The sequence below is a fragment of the Aptenodytes patagonicus genome, chromosome 5, assembly GCF_965638725.1.
Source record: "Aptenodytes patagonicus chromosome 5, bAptPat1.pri.cur, whole genome shotgun sequence".
NCBI lineage: Eukaryota > Metazoa > Chordata > Aves > Sphenisciformes > Spheniscidae > Aptenodytes > Aptenodytes patagonicus.
Window position 1 is genome coordinate 29,428,045 of NC_134953.1, and position 21,860 is coordinate 29,449,904.

At 41.5% G+C, this 21,860-nt stretch overlaps 1 protein-coding gene across 2 annotated transcripts in view; it reads left to right on the forward strand.

The window, feature by feature from the left end:
• Positions 1-7,738: 7,738 nt before the first annotated feature.
• ZRANB1 (zinc finger RANBP2-type containing 1) overlaps positions 7,739-21,860 on the forward strand; it is a 45,565-nt gene continuing 31,443 nt past the window's right edge. For both annotated transcript variants that reach the window (XM_076339212.1, XM_076339211.1), the window contains exons 1-2: positions 7,739-7,802; positions 21,374-21,471. The gene's annotated coding sequence lies outside the window, so the exon portion shown is untranslated. The remainder of the gene's footprint in view (positions 7,803-21,373; positions 21,472-21,860) is intronic.

A 21,860-nucleotide genomic window follows, 5' to 3' on the forward strand; every position in this document is an offset into this window, starting at 1 on the left:
AGTGATCCTAGACAACGTTCTAGTGCAATTATTTTATTCTGTTTCTACCCATCATTTTAGCATAACGTACAAAAAAGGAAGGCACAGCAGTTTCTGTGATGCCTGATACAAGTAAACAATAGTTGCTCAATGTTTAATTACTAAATTCTTTTCTTTTAAAGTTAGGAATAAAAGCAATCAAAGAACTGTTCTTCCAGGAAAGTAATCTGGTTTGAAAATGATTTATTTTTCTGTTTCTCTGATTTATTTTCCCTTCATTGTATCTGTAAATAAGGCATAGCATTATGAGGTCTCCTACTAAATGGCTTTCTGTAAGATTAAAAGTAGGAATAAGATTGAAAGCTACTTTTTATCCAGTTGTTGAAACTGCCTATTTGTGGAGAGAAATGCTGGGAGAAGGTATAGATTTTATGCAGAACATATCTCTAAAATAAGCAACAGTATGAAAGTAATAAGAATTCATGGCTCAGGCTAGGCCTGAATTAAAATAAAAATCTATTCTCTTCCAAAATTCAGGACTTTCCAGAAAATCATCCTTTCCATATTTTAATTCCAGACTCTTGTATTGCTTAGCTTCATCAGTTACCATCCTTACAAGGTCTCCACTAATAGCATTAAACTATCCCTGGTGTCACTGATATTCTTTCACTACCTTGCTAAACCAGTAGTGTGGCAACTGGCAGCGCTCCGTTAGCTACGCTTCCGTGAAGTCTCACTCTTATCTGTTTTGTTTTCCAGTTTTTATTTGAACCGTATGTGTTTAATCCTAGATTTGCTCATAAAAAGGATAAGTCTCAATGAATAGATAAGGGGAAGGCTTCCGAGACATGCAATGAACATATCCAGAATCCTTAAGCAGTGTATTGGTGGATTACGTCAACTCGAAGATAGATTTTGCTCCCTCTGGCTCATCAAATAATCTGATTAGCTGGCACTGATTACGCTCGGCATGATGTACTGTGTTCTGTAAGCCGAACACAGAACATCCCTCCTCTGTTGCCTCGTACGCTCCCAGATAGCCTTTTACAATAAATTCCCTTTTCACTTTTGCCGACCACTAATGGCTGCTAACTTTGGCTCGGATTTGGGGCATATTAATGCCGCCTGATAATACTGCCTTGCTACATAGGAAAAGTGGTGTGCTCACCTAAAGCAGAAAAATGCATGAGTTCTTGCCTCTCAGCTTCACAGCCAAACCTACGGCCACTGAGTTTAGCATCTATGACTTTTATACGATGTTTGGGGAGGGGTGATGCCATTGGTGGGGCTCACAAAAGCCAGTACCAGAGGAGGGAGCTACCTAGGCATCAAAACCAATGGTTGTATAATGTGGTATTTTTATCTAGCCTCAGTTAGCAGCATTGGAGGAGTCAGTGCTACGCTCACCCCACAATTCTGTCAACACTTCTTTTTCTGCTGGCAGGAGCATTTTGGAGGGGTCCCGGTGTTTGGTAGTAGTTAAATCTGTCATTGTTGAGGATGAGAGAGATGCTGGCCATTGCACAGAGGAATCCAGCCTCTTTTGGCCTGACATTTCTATACAGCAATTAGTTTATAGCTTTCAGTCCATTTTTCTCATGGATTTTTGTCTCAAGTCCCCACAAATGTCTCACATGCCCCTAAAGGGACTCAGGCTGCTGCTTCCTTTTATAGTTGCATTGTTACTTGTTATTGTCCTCCCTCATGACTTTCTTTAAGGGTGCATTCAAAGAGCTCTTTGCGTTTTCCTGTTTTATTTTTCTTTTCCCTTTGTTTTTAATACGCCGTTTCACATTTTCCTTAATTCTCTCCCTCTTTTTCTCCTCTTCTCTTTGTCCTCCCCCCGCATTCTTTTCCTGTGACAAACCTGCTGATGCATGCTTTGAGCAGCGGCAGCAGCCACACTGTGCTCACCATCTGGGACAGGCAGATCCTGCAGCCTCCTGGAGTCTCCAGAACCATGCTGAATGAGCACGCTGGACTACAGCCACCCCATTGCCTCCCAGTTTCCCATTTTCCTCCGTGTGTTGCTCTTCTGTTGGCCATCCAGCATGGACTCCTTCACCTCCTGAGCATCTGCCCAACTGAGGAAAGTTTCTAAGATTCCCTGATCATGTGGCTCAAACCCTTCAGCTGGAAAGCCCTACCACGATGGATTTACTCCTTCACCCCCTTCCTCTGCTCCCTGTGGAACCAGAGAGAAAGCAAGAAAAATATGGTGCATGTTGAAGCTTTCAATACAAGTGCTCCCCACTTTTAACCTTTTTCTTTTTGCTATTGAAATACATTTCAAAGTGATTGAGGAGAGAACAGTACATACTTTTGTCATATTTCTGCACAGTTTTTCCTAACTATGTATATATATGTATATATACATATGTATAGCTATATGTTTATTGTCTATCTTTCCTAGCTATTTTGTCCCTAAAACAATCACACACACAGCCACCACCTCTGCTGGGCATACACCACCTGGAGAGGTGCAAGGTGCCTACTGCTGGCCCCATGGAGAGCCACGGTGCTTTTGCAGTAGGGCAGCCCCATAGCTGAAAAAGAGGAGGAACGCGTGGGCGAGCGTTTCGCTGTCCAATGTGAGCTGCTCCTACCTCTGACAGCTCTCTGGGAGAAGGTGGCTATCTCTTCCTGGGGTACAGACAGCAAGGCAGAAAGGATCACTTTCCTCTTTGGTTGCCCTTTCCCTGCCCCTTGTGCCGATGTGTTTGGTGGCTCAGGGTATGGAATAAACTCTCACTTTTCTTCTAGTAAAAAAGACCAAAAGAAGAAGGGTTTGATATATGTGCATGACATCCCTTCTTAGCGCAAAGCCCCTGGGGAAGTCAGAAGAAAACCTGTGACCCTGAAAATATTTTCCGAAGGATTTTTTTTTTGAGAAACAGCTAAAAACTGAGCCAACAGAATGGGTAGAATTAACAAAGCTGTTTCCCACTGGATGCAGCCATGAGACCAGGCCAGGGCTAGTGCAAGGGCAGCAACACTCCTATCACGACTGGGAGCGTGCGGTAATGACAGTGAAGGACCCTGCCTTCCTTCCCTGCCCAGAGGTCAGCTGCAAATATTTGAAGCTCACTTACAGGTCTCAGGGAGGCAGCCTGCAACAACATCCAACAGCATTATGCCTTCTCTGACTTCATCCTCATCTGGATAGGGGGGATAGTGATCTAGCTATAGTTAAGTATTTTTATGTTTCAAACTAAAATGGGAAAAAGAGCCACAAGTATGAGATTTACTGGGTGCGAAGGCTGAGGCTGACTCAGAGAGAAGATGGAAAAATGGTAACAAATCAGTCAACCATTTAAAATATCCTGTTCTCAATAGCTTCAAAAACTGTGCTTTCTTTGGATTTTTGTGCATTTCTATTCTTCACCCTTTATCTAAGTGTTTCAGTTCAGTTGCAAGTCTTCCTTGATCACAAAAAGCCTGAAAACACTGAATAAAGCAACGGCAAGAGCAGGATTTGAGGAGCCGGCGTGAGTAGGGAGTTCTGCATATTGAAAGTTCAGCTAGTGAGAAATAACCATCTGGTGAGCATGTACATCTCTGCTCCTGGATAAGCCGAGGATGAATTGCCTAATGGGAGCCAGCGCTCTGCCTGAGAGCGAGTAGTTACCAGGGTAAAGAGAATTACGTAAGAGCGAGATCTGCACTAACACATCGCTAACTAGATGTAATCTTTGGACTCAGGCTGAGGCAATTCTGCTGCAGCACAAAACCACTCCATGCCAGCGTAAAATAATTTGGTATTTGTCTTTTTGCTTACCTGAAGCACAATTTTGCTTCACTGGGTCCCCCAGATATTGTAGGCAACATCTAGAAATATGCTACTGTGAAATGTTTCGACGCTTTCTTTCTAATTATAGCTTTTGGTATCATTCACTCGGTTATAAGCAGAGTGAATCAGAACAGAAACATCAGGGAGGGTCGAGGGAAGAAACCTTTTACTAACAGTGAGCATCAGGACAGAAGAAATAGGGCGTCTCGTAAGGCAGTGTGGTGCAAAGTGCTCTTGTTTAATAGGAGATAGCGGCAATTTTCAGTTCTGGGTTATTCTGAAAAAATCCCAAATTTACAAATTCTTTGCAGAAAAGGAAGGGAACTTCCCAGCCATCTGCCTCGCTGGCTGCCAGCAAGGCTCGCACCTCGGAGGCACAAAGGGTTCCTGCTTCAGGCAGTCTGTGCTACTGGCTGCTGCACAAGTGCCGGTGGTGCAGCTCCAGGCTGACAAGGGGAGGAACCAGGTGGGTTTCCGAGCTGGGTTCCACCGATATTTCTGCAAAATTGCATGACTTGTGTGCGCCTTTCGGATTTCATCGAATCTCTGAGTTCTGACAAGGAAATTTACTATCAGTTCTTTCCTGAGCAGCTCTTTCTTGTTCTAGAGGAACCGGAAGGAAAGAAAGGAGATCGGAGAAACCTAGGATGGCTGAGCAAGGTGGGGAGAAAGCAGCGGGCGTTAGAGGAACAGGGATTTATGATGTTTGAGAAGTGGGGGAAAGAAGAAAGCTGGAAGACATATGTGTGCAAAGTATATTTTTAGATGTGAATGAAGGTGCATAGTTTTGCTATGGGTTTATTCTGAGTTACAGAGGGCAGTTGCATACCCAGCTAGTGAAGGCATATAATCTCCAAGGCATGAGTGAATTCAGCTCCGCAAAGTTCCCAAAATAACATATTAAGCTGTCAAATGAGTATGACTGTTCAAATTCCTTACTAGGGAGTTAAAATTTGTCCTTAAACTGGTGGAATAAAATTAAAATTTGGGGTGGAATATAGGAAATTAGTACTTACATACAACTTCTGCCACCTCTGACAAAAATAGAATTATCTTTCTGACATTTAAAAAAGAAAAAGATGATCAAATACCAAATCTATTGAGAACTGGGTTATCAAGTCATGTAGATTTTGATTTCTCTCCAAATTAGAAGTCTGAAAGCTAGTATTGGGTAAAATGTACGTGTAAATATCAATGTTCTAAACTGCTGAAAGGTCATTCCTATTGTATTTTATTGTTTAAGTCTAGAACAAATGGCAAACTCCTGCAAGGTAAACCTGGAGAGAGATGCCAGCAGTTTTTTGAGATAAAGCCAAAGACACGGCTTTAGGAATAATATCGCCAACATTAAAAATGTCCCGTAATTTGGAGAGACAGCCAGGATTCGCTTTTGAAACTAACAGCTCGGGTAACCACTTTCAAATTCAATTTTACCACGTGTTTGCCTTCATATACTGTACAGGTACCCGTTTCATTACTTGGAATGCTTCTGTTCTGCTGAACAACTATGCGGATATGAACATCACCTGTCTCTAGAATTCTTTGACTATCTTTTTTTTTTAGTTGGCCATTACTTTTTCTTACCTATGCAACAAAACTCTTTGAAGAGATACGAGTCTAGCTTCATTAAAGCTCTTTTCTATGTTGTAAAAGTACATTACATGCTCCTAATGTGCTGCAGTGCACTGTGTTTTGTTTAAAATGTTTCCATGATCATCAAATGGTTTTCTGACAGGTTTAGGAAATATTCTGGAAGAATTTGAAGTGATGTTTTCCCCCAAATTATATATTCCTTTTATTTTCATACCTTTTTTTGCAGTCTAATCTATAACAATTATTTCTGGAAATTTCCCATTGTTGTACAGTTGTAGCAGCATTTAGGATTTACCCCGCTACTTGTTCACTTACATGACAGCTCTTCCATCATCTTGCCTTGATGCCAAGAGCAAAGGACACATTTTCTGAATTATTTCTAAGCACAGAGATGGCACGATTCCTTAAGATAAGGAATATTTCTTTTACATGACTTACCCAAGTTCACCTGGATCTTCTATGTGGGTGTGTGAAAGAAAATACAGTTGTCCCCATCTTTTCTATAGCTAAATACACGTAATTGTTGGTATGTTTCCCAAAACGCAGACAAGGGCCCAACTTGTTCAGTGGAGTCAGAAAGAAAATTTAGCAAATAACTAGTCTGGGAGAGACAAATCACATTACCCTCCCCACCAACAGTTTCTGATGTTTATAGGGAAGTAATTTAATTGCAAACGGAGACAAATTTCTATTTCAGTCTCCATAAGTAATTACATTTTACTTGTCCTGACTCCAGTTCTAGTTGTCTGCTGGACAAAGGGATTTTCTCTAGCACAAGGCATCACTGCTCTGCTTGAACATCTCGGGTGCTTTTCTTTTATATTGATTGAGCGAGAAGGGACGGATCCAGCTGGTCGGAAGAGGACGAGTTTCCCAATGCAACCCCTAGCCGGAGGCATTAGCTAACAGAGTCCCCTCTATTGCCTCGGCTGGGAACAGGGAATGAAACCATGGAAATAAAAAGTGCTAGAACATCTGAGAAAGCCTGAAATAAAAAGTAGGAACTTTTTATTGTCAGGTATCAAATGATGTAAGACCCATGAGGGAAGAGCAAGGATGTGGGCAAATACGCTTTTTCTGTCAGTAAGCCTACAAGAGCAGCTTAAGGAAGATGCAGACTCGCAATTTTTGAGCAGAAAGCAAAAAAAATGATTGCATAGCCAGCACGAGAACTGAACCCAAGGGCTGGCGGCGCAGTTGTTACCCGGCCTTTTCCCCCCAGAAGAGGAATGGGCTTTGCACTGCATGAGCGCTACTTGGCTGAAGAGTCCTTCGGGCCAGGGTGAACATCCCGAACTCCAACCCCACACACTCAGCGTGCTGACTTAGGAACGTCTGGAATCGACATGTAGAAGAAATCTTGATAGTTTCTTTCTTAGCAGCGCTCAGGGAAGTATTTTGCTATGGAAGAGCTGAAGGAATTACTGACAATCTACGAAAGGCTGGGGGCTGTACAGCCTGGGCATGAGACTCTCCATCACGATTTTTCTCTTTATCATTTGCAGGAGATGTTTCCCGTCAGGACACTGGAAGGATCAGTTGCCACAGAAGTGGTCTTTTTGACGGCTGCTGTCTGGCCACGAGCCATCGCAAGGGGTTTCTATGAGGGATTATTTCTGTAGGAAAATTTATGTCGGTATACCACCTACGACCGTGGATGTCAAGCCAAGCGGACGGTCTCGTTTCCACTTCTGATGCAGTCTGCGCATTACTCCCCGACGCTGTTGACCGAGGTGGTTCCCTGCACAGGTTTGCCTCAGGGAGGGCCCTGGCAGGGGCGAGGGGCAGCCGAGGCGGGGAGGCCGTTGGGGTGCCGGGTGGCCCCGAGGGGACCGGGCGGTGTGTGAGGGAAAGGCTGCGGGGGAGCAGCCGCGGGGGGGGAACCCTGGGGGGCCGTGGGCGGGGACGGGAGAGGGTCCCCCGGAGGGACCCGGCGCTGAGCGGCCGCGGGGCGCCCGCCCGGCCTGAGGCGCGGGGCCGGGAGGGGGCGGGGCTCCCCGGGGCGCCCGGCGGGGCGGGGCGAAGCCCAGCACCCCCACAGCGAGGCGCCCCAGCGGCAGGGATGACATCACCCGTTCTTCCCAAAGAGGCGCGCGCCGATTGGCGGAGGGGAAGGCGCAGGCTCCGCCAATGGGCGGCAGGCAGGGCGGCAGGCAGGGCTGACGTGCGGGCTCCTGGCCGTATGGGGGTTTATTTTGCTTTGGGCCGCTCCAGCCGGCGCCATTAGAGGAGCCCGGGGAGCGGGGCGAGAGGCTCCCCCGCCGCGCCGAGTGGGAGCGCCCGCGGCCGCGGCAGCCCGCCGCCTTGGGAGAGACCATGTCCTGAGCGGGGAGAGGACGCCGCAGCCAGCGGGCCGGGGGGGGGGGGGGCGGCGCGGGGCGCAGGCGGCTTCCAGCGCCGAGCGTGTGCCTGAGGGACGGCTCCCGGCGGCGGCGGCGAGGTAAAGCCCCTCTCCCCTCCCCGGGCAGCGCTGGGGGTGGAGGGGGCGCTGGGGGAAACGGCCGGCTGCCGCCCGCGGGGTCCCGGCGGCGGGGGCGAGCCGAGCCAGCCCGCGGCGGTTCTCCGGCCGGTGACCCGCCGGGATTCGCCCGCCGCCGGAGCGGGGCGGGGCGGGGCGCTGCGGGGCCGGGGGTGGCCCGGCCGAGGGGCGGTGTGGGGAGTCGCCTCCTCCGCGGCTCCTCCGTGGCCGGCTCGGGCCCCGCTGGGGTCACCGTCCCGCGTGGAAGGGGGGGTTTGCTTCGGCGGTAACCGCCGGCGGAAGGGCAGCCTGCTCGCCTGCCGCGGGATGCGGCGTTTCTCCCTCCGTCCCAGCAGCACCGTGTGTAACATATCTTTCCAAAAGCTGTGTTACAGCAACAACAGTCTCGGTACAAAGGCAGGAAACTCCGATTTTTCTCTTGTGGCTGCTTCTCCAAATGCTGGGCTGCAGTACCTCGGTCTGCTGGGGTGAGATCATGCCTCTGCTGCCTCCCACTTCTTCCCCCCCTCCTTTTTTTTTCTTTTTGGAGATGCCTGTTTTGATCTGTACGCTGTGGTAGAATAGGTAATGGGAGCTTCTTGCTGGTATCTGTGAATTTTGGATAGCAGAACTTCCATGATATTGCCTATAGTACAATATCACGTATTGTCGATACTTTATCAGAAATAAAGTACGGTGTGAGAAGTATTTCAGAATCGAGCTTGTTTTTGTGAACTGAAGTTTAAAAGAAATTAGAGAAGTTCGATTAACGAGTGAGGCAAACCTTGGTAATCCACACTTCCAGCACCTTTCTGACTCTACCTTCGCAGTCCCACGCTGCGGCAGCTTCCTGCCAGGATAAGGTAAACTTCTCCGCGGAGGTCACGGATGTGTCTGTGAGCCCTTCCTTCGGGGTGACAAAAGGCATTCCTTCTAGCCCTCAACCCAGATCTTGAGTGCTCCATCCCCAGAGCACTCACTGCCCTCTGAGGAGCAGCGGGTGGGAGAAATGATTGGAGAAAATTCATCTGGGTCTCCTGCATGGCAGACACAGCATGACTGCTGAGAACTTTTTGCTGCCACGGTGACTTTCAGTGGTAACAATAATGACAACTTTTTCTAGAATTCTTGGGAGTCGATGTAGTAAACAAATGTTGTTTGGCAGGCTTTCTGCTGTGCTTGAACAGTCTCTACTCACTAGCTACCTGCTGTGTCATAAGTGGTGAAACTGGCATGTGAGTTTAACGCATCAATATGTTTGTTGATGCAAAAATTGAAAGGTGAGATGTCTCTGTGTAATACCTTAACTTCCTCCTTTCTCTAACGCATAGTGTGTTAAAGCTCATTCTGCTGTGAGCAGAACCTTGTAACAGTAGTTCAGGAGAGATTTGTTGCACTCAGTTTTGCTTTTCCTTCTGCTCATCTAGCATTTTGTCTTTGGTGACTGCAAAAGAGATCTGTGAAGCCCATTTCTTTTTTTTTTTTTTTTCTTTCCCTTTTCAGTGGTTACTCAGAGAGAGGGGAAACAGGTAAGCAGCAGGAGGTGTTCTGGAACTCTTTGCCTCCTTCCGAAGGCCAAGTTGAATTGGTGTCTCAGCATGCAGCGTCTAGCGTGTCATGTGTAAAAGATCACTTCTGATTTAAGTCTGTCACAGCATTAAAAGAGAGTAATGCTTTTGGATGCGTTGCATTTTGTAGGATTTGTGAAACTAACTATGTGGTGTTATTCTCTTGAAGAAAAAAGGAATTATTACCTTTACTTTTCTTACGCTGATTAAGTAAGGACAGGCAGATGGGGATGACCGATGAGGCCATAATCTGTTATTGTAGAGTTGTATCCATTAGCATTTTCTCAGAAGTATAATTAAAAAGTATTAATTTAATTGGAATGTTGAGTGGCATAAAAGCATCAATGGGATTCATCACAGAAGCATGACTTAAATTGGAAACTAGTTAAAACGCAGAATTGGTCAAGGCAACATTTTCAGTCTTATTTAGCCTTGTGTGTGGCCATTCTAATTGTACATAATTTGATATGTAAATTCCTTGGGGATGGGAAATCCCATTCATCTTTGGTGTTCTTTGCAAGATGGATCTGTAAATAAGTCAGAATTGTAAGTAGAAAATACTTTACTGATTGTATGGGAGGTTATTTTTAATATAGTCAATCAAATAATCAAATGTACTCTCAGGCACTTTAATGCGAGATTTACTGGCTCCTTCATGTGGTATTAACTTAGGTGTTAACATTTCTCTTTCCAGCTTCTCTTTGCCGTATCAGTTTTGCACTGGGTTGAGATTGTGCACAACTTTAGATCAATGCATTCTTTATCGTGATGTACCATCTACTAATCACAGCAAAGCACTTAAACTGCTACTGCCAGTTCTGTTAGTAATCTCATGCCCCTTCCTCCCCCCAAAATTTGAAGGCTAGGTTATTTTGAGCTGTTTGAATTTTCTGTCAACAAGTAATCCTCATTTTAACTGCATGAATTATCCATAGTCTCCTGGTACTAAAATGGAACTAAACTTTAGTTTGGCAGCTGAAAATGGCTGGCTTAGCTGTAACAGAGTTCTTAATTTTTTATTTTTTTTTTTTAAGTAGTACTACATACGAAGAGGGAAATGAGGGGAAGTTGAAAAGAAAATTTTTTTCGACACAGCTGATGAAGAGCTTACCACTTCACTTGTGAAATGGCATAGCTTGGTAAAATCAGTTAAATAACAGATAATTATAACTTTGAAATGTCAGTTGAATGGAATTTGTTGTACCTTAAAAAGAAAACTTCTGTCTTCTAGTTAAGATCTCAAACATTAGGAATTCAGACACTTTCCTCGTACTTACTCTTTTTCATAGCACTTCTTGCATAGCTGACATTGCTCTAACTTGCACAGAATTGGATTGATTTTGTGACTGTGTTCATTTTTGCATCATCAATTGCTGAAGCACAGCTTCTCATACGTATATAGTTAACTCTTTTGGAACTTTCTTGAAATACAAGATTAATAGTAGGACTGTTATCTCTTCGGTGTCTAACAGTTAACATACTTTAAAAGAAGAACTGTAGTACTTTGACATCAATTCTGAGAACACGTTAGTCTATAATAATATGGGTGATTTTGTATTTACTTCTTTGTGGCATGGGCAGGTTTTCAGAAGCTCTGTAGTCAAACTGGAGTTGTATCTACCTGGCATTTTTTAAAACAACTTTTTTCCTGTGCTGCTGTCCTATTTATGCAAAAACTCATTTTGGTGAAGACCAGAGAGAGGAGAGGTGTGGAGGGGGTGGAGTAGGGAATAAGTGCAGGGAATAAGTGCAGGGACGTTTGAAGAAAGAACTGTCTTCAAGAGGGGGCTGATACGGAGACCTTGGTTTAAGAAAGCAGAAGGAATGGTAGAGTTGGTTTTTTGGTGGTTTTTTTTTTTTTTACAAGGAACATGGGAGGGTAATACATTGGAAAGAGTGGTAGTTGCTGGTATGTGCAGAGCATCTTGCCTATGAAGCAGCCAAGTTTGCAGCCCTTTTGCATATTTTACTGTGCAGCAGATATAATTAAGTTGGCGTTTTTCCCTTTGGTTATTTGAATTTATTCTGATATAATCTGTTCTGCTTGTTCTTAAAACAAGGATGCTATTGCATCTTTTTTTTTTTAATATTTCTAGTAAGGTGGAATTTTTTTTTGCCGAGAATGGCTGCTAATTTTGTTTGCATTCACGTGTGCATTTTAAATTAACAAAAGTTAGTACTTCTAAGACAAATGCTGGAGAAGGCACAGAATTTACATCTGTCTTTAAGGTTGAGTTCAGAATTGAGCTGAAAATACTTGAAGTAACGAGAGCTAGGTACAAAACGAATACCAGGCATGCAACCTGCTGTCCAGGGGGTGGGGGGACTGGAAGGATGGACCTGTGTCTGTTTTGGTAAGTGTAAGTAGGACTTCTTTCTGAAACTGTCAGTTGTGAGCAAGGAGGCTGCAGTCGTCTTTTTTTTTTTTTTTTTTTCCTTTTTCTTCTCCTTCCTCCCACCATACCAGAAGCCAATACATGGTGATGTATTATTTGGGTTACGTTTGCCATTATTTTTGTAAACAAATGTTAAGGTTTAAAAATCCTCCATGTGATTCTTTGACTTCGATTTGATTTAGCATCTAGTCTTGAGTAGCTGTTTTTAATGAAACAGAAAAAGTCCAAGTTACGGGGGAGTTTACAGACATTAAGAAACTTTTGTAAGTTATGTTGGTGTTCTGCTATCTTCTAGATATTCAGGAATTAGCTTTCCTGAGCTAAAGAAAATTGTCAGAACCATGGTTTACCTGACTATGGAAAGAAAAATAAACTTGAGTGGTCTGTTTTGGTAGATTAGAACTATTATGATCAAGTAATCTTATAGTGGCTTTGAAGTTGCATGCACTTCTGTAGATCCATTCATTTGAAAACCATGTGTCAGTTGATTATCTGGGAAGAAAAATGACTCATAAATTTCATAAATGTGCATAATTCTAGCAAAAAATAGGAAATTTGCTTTGTGAAGATGATTGTCAGTTGAGAGAATCCTGTTTCTTGTGGCTGTGAAGACTAAGTGCATTGTGTAAGTGTTGACTTGTACTTCTTTCAGGCTAATGGGCTTGAAAGTATTTCTTCTGTCTCCATTCATCTTTCCAGTATCTAAGCAGGGATTCAGTAGAGACAGCTGGCTTATTTATTAGTTGCTGCTATCTGAATACTCCCCTAAACCAGCTTCAATCTACAGGTCTGAGTCTTGAGTCTTTTGCAGTTTCAAGAAGTGTTGAGTATATACTTGTTTTCATGCTAGGCCTTTTCTTTTTTTCTCTTTTTTTTTTTAGTTCACACTACCATGGTAAGTCAGGAGTACTTTGTACTTGGTGTCTTAACAATGTCCGATTGTCACTTATGCCTTGTATCGGATGGGCCTGTGGGTTTAGGTTTTTGGATACAAAGGCTTCCTCTTACTGTGTGCTTGTTGAGAAGCTAATTTTTATCTTGCTGAAGGGTTGGGATGGTCTGCTGGACTATTTACATTTTTTTGACCTCCACATTACTGTTTAGCTTGGCAGGGATAAAAATAATTGTCATCTTACGGCTTTTAAATAGTTTATTTAAAGAAGGTTGTTCAGTGTTGTCTCTAGCAGAAAGTTATTCCCACCCCCCAAAAGCAGAAAGTTTACTGTTTTAGAGCTGTTACTCTGAAACTTTCTAGCACCTCAGCGTACCTTGGAGTGATTAACTTGGAGTTGTTGGATATGTATTATGAGCAAAATACAGATTACTAATCGTAAGGTTAAAAAGAATAAGTGATTTAAAAAACCCAAACCTGCTATCACTCCTTCTCTAGAAGGAGTTTGAATTTCTTTTCCCTGTGATATTTGATACTAGTTCTTTGCGCTATGTTAAGCAGCGACATACACAGTAGTGGTTTTTGTGTGCTGTGGTAATAGCATTTTGGCTTATCTCTCTCTTCTCCCCTCCCCCCCACTTTCCCTTTTTTTTTTTTTTGATACTTTGCTGTCTAGCCAGTATCTTGAGAAGAGCTGGATAAAATGGGTGTAGCTTGTATGGCTTACTTGAACTAGAACTAGTCTTAAATATAGCCCAATTGCAAATGTGTATACCAAAGATGGTCCTTAACTGTATCTGAAAGTGGCTTGCTGTTATTTAGGAAGCAGCTACACAATAGTTGATGTTGAGTGTGTGTTTCCTTGTTTCATTTGGAGGCAGGTGGTTTTTCTCCACCAAGTGGTGACTCTGTGTGCAAGTAGCCATGATCTAATTTATGGTCAGCCAGTATTGAGGAGGTCCAGAGGATAATTACTAGAACTGAATGTCAAATGTACAAGTCTTAATATAATGTTCCTTGGTTGTTGGACAGGTTTAAGTGTTTTTAAGTTTTGATGTCTGACTCCACAGTGTGTTTTTAGTCAGAGCATGACATCTGGTTTTCCTCATCTTGTGTGAGGATGGCTGAGATCTAAACAAAAATGAGTCTCGTGTTTTAGGCATATAGTCTAAACACAGATAAACTGTATTTTTGTGTTTGACCTCACTGTTTAAAAAGAATCCTCTTGTTCAACTTCTGTACTTTACCCAATGCAAATGTCTTAAAAATGAAGTTTTAACAATTTTGTTGTGTTTTATTATGTATGTCTGTTACTGTATTGTACATCTTATCTTGAGTCAGTATTCATCTGTTGCTGACGGTTCATGATGATCAGATTCATTAAATGTCGCTGGCTGTATTTATGCAAATATTCTATCATAGCTCATTATTTTGAGTCACTTCGCTTGGTTTTTGATTAGTATTGTGTGGGAGATGCTGTGTATTATGCAACTGTTGATCTGCTTACTCTCATTTTCCCAAATGGTATTGGTTTCTAAGTAAGCAGTCGTATTTAGTCCATCCTAATGTGTAGTAACATCTCATCTAAATAGTTGTTCACTTTTAATTGAGTTTAAAACAAAACCAAAAAAACCCCTGAAAAATGTAACTCTCTTCTGAAATAAGAAAGAGGACTGAACTGCAAGCCGCTGCTATTGTTTTTTATAGGTTGTTTTCAGCAGTTAAGGTTTTCCTAGCTTTTAGTCACAAATTTAATAGGGCTATGTGTAGTTTGACCCATTTGAGATGAGTAACAAATAAATTGGAAACTTCTATTTTGCAAGTTACGCAGCAGGATTAACTGTAGCGGTTAAGAGCACAAAAATGCTTCAAGGGATAAACATTAAAATAAAAAAAGACAGCAGAAAGAGTGAATGTTTAGTATTGTCAAATACCTCTTAATTCTGTGATGAGTTTTCAGCTTTTGCGGAAGTCTGTTTATAGTTAGGTCTACATCCTAATCTAAAGTTCATTGTCAATTCTTGTATTTCAGACATCTCCTAAGATCTGTAACCTGGCGAATGTTTGACTTCTTACTGCACAGAACATTTGCAAAATTAGGCATCCTCTTGCATTAAAACTGCATATAAATTATCTTGCTTATGAAAAGTCAGGCTTTAAGGTTTATTTGAAATGATAGCAGTTGGATTGGAAGTGTGAATAGAATATTGAAAAGAAAGCTGAAGCAAAATCAGAGTAATCTTTCTGAATACCATAAATACCTAATAAAGTAGACTTAAGATGCTTTGAAATGAGATGCGAATCCATAAATCAAAATGAAAGCAATTTCTTATTCATTGTATGTAAATGAAGCCCGTCAGAATTCACCCAGTGAACAGACTTCTAAATGTTTTCAGAAGTTACTACCTACTTTCTTCGAGGTTTTTTTGGTTAAGAGAACTGCATTTCTTGCAGCAAGTTTCTTTGTGAAAGATCAAGTCTTCTGGATTTTAACTAATTGCCCGCTTAGTAGCTGAAAAGTTGTACGTAATGAACGAGGTCATACCTAAAAATCTGCGGTACAGAGTATTTGTTGACAGCCTAGACTATCAAAACTGAAGAAAAATGTTAAAACTCATTTAACATACTAGATTGTAAATAGTTACTCAGTTATAATGAAAATATTTTCAATTTTTCTTTTCTCATGCGCCATTAATGTTGTAGTTTGTAGATTGTGTTGTGATTTACATAGCAATGATTTGGTCTTTAATAGAACTGAGATTTGTGCCAGTCTTAACTTGATGATGCCTCTCTTAAGACAGCAACATTCTTCCTGTTGTCCATGTTACTGGGAGCAAAGGAACAGCTCTACTACTCAGAAGAGCAGAGGTGATCCTGGCATGTTTTGAGAGCAGTGCTCTTACTGGGATGAGAATGAGGAGGATAACGTAGTTTGACAAAAGCCTCTGTCTTCCAACATAGTTCTTGCTTTGTATCTGTATTTTATAAGAAAGGGGTTTCTGCGTTCTGTAATGATAGCTGAAGTCTGAGACCAGTTCCTACTGTCTGTACTACAAATAGCCAGCTTTTGTTCTTTAAAGAAATAAAAATTCTGTAAGCAAAAAAACCCACCTCATAGAGCAGCTTGCAGACAACGATTTCAATGCTCTTTTCCTGAGATGACAGAGTATTTTCTCCTTTTCGCTGATCTGTTTGGGACAGTATCCTTTAATTTTTAAAGAACTGTCCTAATAACCAAAGCAAACTATGCTTACTTGTTAAATTCCTTGCTTCAGTGTATTCAGGCTAATACAGAAAATGCTTCTACATTGGTGACTTTGCAGTAATCTTTCTGTTCTTTATTGTAGTACCTAGCTATTGTCCTTACTGCAAAGCTTCCAGATTCAGCGCTGATCTGGTTTGGTTGTCCCATTGACAAGGTCAATGATCTTAATTTTTTTTTAAACTAATTTGCAGAGACGACAATGGAACTTATTGTTAGTTCCCTTCAGACTGTAGAAGCCTAGGTTCAAGTTTTATGCTTTTAATATACTGATCTGTTGAGGCTTATGCTGAATTCTTGAGAAAGCAGTCATGCAAGAATAGCAAATAGTTGAAGGTGGAGTAAGTTTAGTAAGTTAAGAGAAGAAATTGTCAGTAAAATTCCACCTTAGAAAATTAGGCAAGGCAAATTTCATGTGAAAATCAATTCTTAACACTTGGCAATAAATTTCAAATAGGTTATTTAAAAATGTAAGTTGTTTTTGTTGAAGTGTATTGACAGTGTGATACTTCACGAGGATTCTTGGCCCCAGATAACAAAAGTGAATTTGAGCCAGTTAAATAGCAATGTCTTCTATGTAAGAAATCGTTGAGGAGGTTTTCAGAGAGTTTACAAGTTTGAAAGAAACAAATTGGCCATTTTGGTTTAAGCTTGTGTACAGCTCTGTTATCTTCTAGACCTTCCTACTGGCTGTATTTAAATATTGGCAAAATTTTTGTTTGATCCGAGTCCCTTGGTACAGCTTATATGAGCTTTAAAAAGATACCGTGGTTAGCGTCAGCAACAGAGTGGCAATGTTTATAAACGTATTTGTTTGGAAACAGTGAAATCAAACCATTGCTTTGTTTACTATTGTGAACAGTTGACTCAAATTCATCTTATGTATCTTTTAAAAATGTTCTGCAGTTTTACAGAACAAAACCAGCTACACCTATCTGAATTCAGAGTAGTGCATATTTTATCATGACCACTTAAGGTGATAGTCCAGGTGTGTGATTTTTAACAGGTCTTCCTTTTACAGCTTTAATTGGAAAACTTATTTGTATATAAATGAACTTCAGTTTTGTAAGAAATATGCTAATTTATTATGGGTAATTGGAAGAGAACTTGAGGTGGTGACGTACAAGGGGGAACGCTTCTGAAAATGTGTCAAATTATGCGGGGTTAATCATAGGCAATTTTTCTTAAAAAGCAGTTTGTCCATTGTGTGTATATATAAACTTCACAGCAACGTTATCCAGCTGTTAGTGAGCAATTACAGCTGTCAGATTGAGACCCTTTCTTGGTAGATGTACATTTAAATACACTATGTCTCATAATACATAAAGAATACAGTCAGTGAAAGTGCTGCTGTTTGATCTTTTGCTTTGACTCGCAGTCCTGTTCCTCTCCGCTCCTTTTTGTGGTTAGATGTGTGAAAGGTGTTACTTCTACACTCATAAACTGTTGAGTTATAGATTCTGCGTTTGCTTATAGAGACCTCTCTTTCTTTCAGAACAAGATGCTTCTGCTTATTTTGTTGCTCCGAAAAGTTGCTTCAGTGTTTTAAAATAAATAAACCAGCCTGCCTTTCTTTTTTGGAGCAGCCTAAGAGAGGCGGCGGGGAGGGAGGGGGGAGCTCTTTTGCCTTGCAAGTCTTGCTGAAAGCTCAAGTTGATACCTAAGCTCCCTTTTCCCTGTAAATACAGAAGCAGTTAGCTTTGTTCGAAAATCCGTACACATGAGCAAAACAAGGTAAGGTGGTAACACTGATTTGATCAGTATAATTACATAAGGTTTCTGCCAGCACAGATGCCAGCACCATCCCAGCAAAAGATCTGTAGTGTAGACTGGTCTAAATCAGAGTCTGGCCTGTTCACAGGGAAGGGCTTGATTGTTTAATGAAATGGAGCTCTGTATTGTTCCTTGTTTGAGCCAAAGGAAAAATAACTTCTGGACACAGTGAATGATTAAATTGAGGGGACTATAATATATCCTGTCATAAAAATGTCATTTGAGGACTTCATTGTTTCTTCCCAATTTCTGTGTGGCATTTTGTGTTTTCCCATGCACCTAAAAAGAAGAATATTCTTAAAAGTTGAAACAAAGCAAAAGAAAAATTTGTGACTGTTGTAGGTGACCTTTTCTGACTGACTTTATTTAGTAAAAAGGTAGTCTGATAATGTTTTGATTTTTCTTTGTTACTTGATTTATCAGAATTTAATATATTCCCCTTTAGTGTACTGAGTTACTCTACCAGTCTGTCCAGAAGGTGTTTAGCACACTGTATAAACTGATCAATTGGAACTTGCTTGGAGTTTTGTGGGTTTTAATTTCTTGTCTGCTCATGCTTTTTGGACATAAAGGCATGCACCTGCACTTCACAGTTACTGTTTTGCTATTTCTCTGTGAGGGAGGTACTACATGATGCAACTTCTCCTCTGTGAAGAATCTAAAATAACAAGTTAACTTGAAGACAGAGTGGCAAAGAAGTAATTCTGGAAAAAAGTAACAAGCTTCAAACTGTTCAGTGGCTGGATGATGATCCTGTATCACCAGTAAATCAGATGGTTCTGGTGTCCCTGGGGTGGGGTGCAGCTGGGGGTCAGACCAAGACCTAAAAGTAAAAAAAAACTTGATACATGAAAGTGCTAAATTTCCTCATCTAGCTGTGCCGTAGTGGGTGTTGGCAGAGCTATCAAAGAAGAGAAATTGCATTGCTCCATAGAGCCTTTTTATATTCTTTACTTCATAATAACCCGAGGCCTCGTGTTCAGAGGTAGTGAGCTCATATCTCAGAGGCTTTCGAAGCTGCAGATACTCAGCCTCTCTAAGAATTATGTCTGAAAGCATCTAGCTTTTTAAGGGGCACAGAGAATAATTGCAACTAAAAACCTAATCTCATGATACAGATGGAAGCTTTTCTGTAACGTGGTATGTGCTGTTGCGTTTCATAAATAGTATCTCAGTATTTGTTTAGATTGTTTTTGCAACCAGCTGCTTTTCAACTTGAGCAGCGCAGCAATCTCCTTTCCTAGTCTTAATGTCAGTAAAACAGATGATGCTTTGTTTTCTTGCCCCATCCTAAATGTGGGTTGGGATTTGTTTGCAATGGGAACTACTGGGTTTAAGGTTTTACAACCTGGGGCAGGTAAGAGACCATTTACAGTTACAGATCCCCCTCGGGCTTTATCACACATTGTATGCTGATCTAGCTTTTGATTGAAAGCATTACCTACTGAAAACATACCAACTTCTGCTCAGGTAGAAATTATTCTCAAGTTTGTATTGGGTGTTGAAGTATCAGGACAGCCACTTTCTGGTTGTCCTTCGTGGCACAAGTGAAACAGCTCATGGTGGTTCTGTTGGTGGCAGTTGGCAGGTGCACAGATGGTGCGCTGCTTCCTTCTCTTTTCTGAAAACCATGTTCAACTGTCTTAAGTTCCTAACTAGGAAATGTTAATATCTCAGAAAACTCTCTACTGTTTATAGAGAGAATAAGCTTATTAAGAAATGTTAAAGTAATTAAAAAAACTTATTTTGGGAATTGGGGGGAAAAAAGCCTTGACCAAATGGAATAGATAAATCTAGCATATAGTGTACTCATATAGGAGGTATTTTGGCAAAGCTTTAGTTTGTTTATGGAGTAGAGAAGCTGTTTTTTCTCCAAGTTTCTGAAAATTTGTCTTTATGAAGTCACCTTTAGTAAAAGGTGTACTGAGTACTGTGTTCAGCTCTGGGGCCCCCAACATAAGACGACCTGTTGGAGTGAGTCCAGAGGAGGGCCACGGAGATGGTCAGAGGACTGGAGCACCTCTCCTATGAAGACAGGCTGAGAGAGTTGGCATTGTTTACCCTGGAGAAGAGAAGGCTCCAGAGAGACCTTATTGCAGCCTTCCAGTGCCTGAAGGGGGCCTACAAGAAAGCTGGAGAGGGACTTTTTACAAGGGCATGTAGTGATATGACAAGGGGTAATGGCTTTAAACCGAAAGAGGGTAGATTTAGATTAGATATAAAGAAGAAATTCTTCACTATGAGGGTGGTGAGGCACTGGAACAGGTTGCCCAGAGAAGTTGTGGATGCCCCATCCCTGGAAGTGTTCAAGGCCAGGTTGGATGGGGCTTTAAGCAACCTGGTCTAGTGGAAGGTGTCCCTGACCATGGCAAGGGGGTTGGAACTAGATGATCTTTAAGGTCTCTTCCAACCCAAACCATTCTGTCATTCTATGAAAATCAAGTTGACTTTATATTCTCATATATATGTATTTTTTACTTATTTTATTACAGATATGGGGACCCTAGTATGATCTCGCTCTTTTTTTCCATTATGCATGGACATGGACTTTTATGAGTGAACGGTGGAGGGGAGACAGTAGGAAGTCTGATTGCCTTCTCGGCACATTCCGTAGTCTGACACAGTTTTATAACGTATAGGTGGGAGTGAAGTGCTCTGCAGGCTGTTCAAACAAGTAATATTAGAACCTGAGCTTTATGAGAAAGCTTCGTGTTCCTGATTGCTCATCTGCTTTCATGCACCATAAGTATGGATCACTGCTGAAAAGGATAGTCCTGCCCTTTCCTCTGTCTTGGGCTATACGATAGCCCCTCATTCATGCAGCCACCTGATCTGGTGAATAGATCAGAGTCGAGCTGTTGGAAAAAACCTATGTTGCCTGCTGGAATCCACAGAAGGGAGATAGTAACAATAAGGGTGACAAATTTAAGTGGACATTTAGCTATGCCTTGGTGGAGCAAGGTGTGTGTGAAGGTATTTCAGTGAAGAATGTACTAAGTCATAAAACATTTCCTAATTGGAGAACAGGCATAAACTAATTTTTAGTTCGATGCGTCTAGTTTTGAATTTAATCCTGTTTAACTTCTCTTTTGAGTTTTTGTTTACTAGACTCTGGGTGTTTTTGCTAGCCAAGAGAGTTGCAATATGATGAATGAGAATTGTCAGTCAATTGGTATGACAAATTTGTATTTTAAACAGTTTTGCATGCTTAAAAATAGCACATAATGAGTCTTATATGTTGGGTAACGATTCTGTGGTTAAGGGAGGAAATAGACTGTATAAACTTTTCTGTTCTTTATCTACCTGCCTCACCCTTTCCCTCTATTATGCCCTCTACACAAACTGGAGGGGATCAAAGCTTTTTTTTTCCTTCCCCATCCTGTTTCAGATTCCAATAAGAGTGTTTATAGATGTTTTGGTGTGAATTTGACATTGCTTGGATCTAGTTCTCTTACTTCAGCAGATTGATCACTTGTGTGGCGACTGGTTCTTTATAAATACTGGTTTGTTTTAACCACTTTATATGTTAGTCTCAGCAGGTCATGACTGAGTTTAAACAAGTAAATTGGGATCAGAATAGGTGTGGCATTTAATAATTAACTTTCTGGTTACTCAGGTCCAGTAGGAAACCTATAATGAGTCTGTTTTCATTTTGTTTACAGGAATAGTTATCTGCTTAGTCTCATCCTTCATATTTGGCAATCTGAGGAAAAGGTCTGAGCCAGCATGAAGACAGAATCCCCTCTTCATTAGAGAAAAAGTGAGTTGGAATTGGATTGAAAGCTGGATTTGTAGAATGAAAATACGATGTTAGCGTGTCAACACACACAGCTTGTGCTTGCTTTCAAGTGGTATTTTAACTTCGTAATACTGCTGTTATGAGTGATGTCCAATCAAGGCCTAGTCTTGGTTGAGCACATGTATAAAATTTTAAAATGTATGTATTTTATGTAAGCTCCTACACGCACTTTTCCCAAAGAACTGCTTACTCATTGTATAACTGCCCACCTGATACACTCCTTCCTTCCAAATCCTGTGAGGTCTTGCAACAAATCTCACAGGATCTAGACTTTGTGTTTCTTTTCTTGTACTGCTGCAGTCATACTGAGTTTTATTTCAATAATTTAATATTTGTCACTTGTTTCTGTA